Source organism: Petromyzon marinus, unplaced genomic scaffold (assembly GCF_048934315.1).
Source record: "Petromyzon marinus isolate PM22_M1 ecotype Great Lakes invasive population unplaced genomic scaffold, UKy_Petmar_22M1.pri1.0 PM_G_Scaffold_38, whole genome shotgun sequence".
Classification (NCBI taxonomy): domain Eukaryota; kingdom Metazoa; phylum Chordata; class Hyperoartia; order Petromyzontiformes; family Petromyzontidae; genus Petromyzon; species Petromyzon marinus.
The window spans coordinates 985,001-987,500 of record NW_027422961.1 but is presented as its reverse complement, the minus strand read 5'-3'; positions in this window follow the sequence as shown (position 1 = coordinate 987,500).

Here is a 2,500-nt window from a genome sequence, read left to right as displayed (position 1 = left end):
TCCACAGACCTGTTGGCTCTGTAGGCAAACTGAAGGGGGTCCAGGAGAGGGTCTGTGATGGCTTTGAGGTGTGCCAGGAGCAGGCGCTCAAAAGACTTCATTACCACAGATGTAAGGGCGACCGGTCTGTAATCATTTAGTCCTGTTGGCCTTAGCTTTTTGGGCACAGCGATGATGGTGGAGGACTTGAGACAGGCTGGTACATGGCATGTCTCCAGGGAGGTGTTAAAGATGTTGGTGAACACCGGAGACAGCTGGTCAGCGCAGTGCCTGAGGGTGGCTGGAGAGACAGAGTCCGGCCCGGCTGCTTTGCGTGGATTCTGCCTCTTGAAAAGCCCATTAACTTCTCCCTCCTGAAAGGAGAGAGTCGTTTCTGTAGTATGGGTGGGGGATGGGGCCTCTTGGGTGGGAAGGGGTGGTTCAGGACAGTCCAATTGTCTTTCAAATCTACGGTAGAACTCGTTCAGGTCGTTGGCTAGGCGGGAGTCGTTAGTGGTGTGGGGCGCTCTGGGTTTGTAGTTGGTGATGTGCCTGAGCCCTTTGGCAGACAGAAGCAGCGTCGTTAGTAGAGAACTGGTGTTTTAGTGTCTCTGAGTACAGTCGTTTAGCCTCTCTCACCGCTTTGCTAAACCTGTTCTTCGACTCCTTGAATCTGTCTCTATCCCCACTCCTAAACGCTTCCTCCTTCTCCAACCTCAACCTTTTGAGCTTTGCTGAGAACCAGGGCTTGTTGTTGTTAAAGTTCACCCTGGTACGTGTTGGGATACAGCAGTCCTCACAGAAGCTGATGTACACAGCCTCTGTGAGTTCATCCAGACTATTGGTAGCAGTCGTGAACATATCCCAGTCAGTACAGTCTAAGCACGCCCGCAAATCTTCCACAGCCTCACTGGTCCACTGTTTAGATGTCCTCACAGCAGGTTTACAGAGTTTTAGTTGCTGCCTGTATGCACGAATCAGGTGGACCAAGGGAGTTCTGTGCGAGCCGAACAGCCCCGTGACCCACAACAGAAACATCCCCGCCAAATTCGAGCGTTTGACGGGGTCTATCCGTGAAAAAATATTCACGTTTTTGAGTGCACATGCATTTCTGCTGCAAATGCCTCTGGAAGTTTCATGCCGTTCGTATGCCAATTGTGGCAACACGAAAATGACCCGTTTTCCCATTCCGAGGGATTTCTGTGCGACCCTAACAGCCCCGTGAGCCACAAGAGACACATCCCCGCCAATTTCTAGCGTTTCACGGGGTCTATCCGTGAAAAATATAGACGTTTTTGAGTGCACATGCATTTCTGCTGCAGATGCCTCTGGAAGTTTCATGCCGTTCGTACGCAATGTGGCAACACGAAAATGACCCCTTTTCCCATTCCGAGGGATTTCTGTGCGACCCTAACTAACAGCGCCCGTGAGCCACAAGAGAGACATCCCCGCCAATTTATAGCGTTTCACGGGGTCTATCCGTGAAAAATATAGACGTTTTTGAGTGCACATGCATTCCTGCTGCAAATGCCTCTGGAAGTTTCATGCCGTTCCTATGCAATGTGGCCACACAAAAATGACCCGTTTTCCCATTCCGAGGCATTTCTGTGCGACCCTAACAGCCCCGTGAGCCACAAGAGAGACATCCCCGCCAACTTCTAGCGTTTGACGGGGTCTATGCGTGAAAAATATTAAAATTTTTGAGTGCACGTGCCTTTCTGCTGCAAATGCCTCTGGAAGTTTCATGGCGTTCCTATGCAATGTGGCAACACGAAAATGACCCCTTTTCCCATTCCGAGGGAGTTCTGTGCCACCCTAACAGCCCCGTGAGCCACAAGAGACACATCCCCGCCAATTTCTAGCGTTTCACGGGGTCTATCCGTGAAACATATAGAAGTTTTTGAGTGCACATGCATTCCTGCTGCAAATGCCTCTGGAAGTTTCATGCGGTTCGTACGCAATGTGGCAACACGAAAATGACCCGTTTTCCCATTCCCAGGGATTTCTGTGCGACCCGAACAGCCCCGTGAGCCACAAGAGACACATCCCCGCCAATTTCTAGCGTTTCACGGGGTCTATCCGTGAAAAATATCAATTTTTTTTGACTGCACATGCATTTCTGCTGCAAATGCCTCTGGAAGTTGCATGCGGTTCGCATGCAATGTGGCGACACGAAAATGACCCGTTTTCCCATTCCGAGGGATTTCTGTGCCACCCTAACAGCCCCGTGAGCCACAAGAGAGACATCCCCGCCAATTTCTAGCGTATCACGGGGTCTATCCGTGAGAAATATTCACTTTTTTGAGTGCACATGCATTCCTGCTGCAAATGCCTCTGGAAGTTTCATGCGGTTCGTATGCAATGTGGCGACACGAAAATGACCCGTTTTCCCATTCCGAGGGATTTCTGTGCCACCCTAACAGCCCCGTGAGCCACAAGAGAGACATCCCCGCCCACTTCTAGCGTTTCACGGGGTCTCTCCGTGAAAAATATCACATTTTTGGAGTGCACATGCATTCCT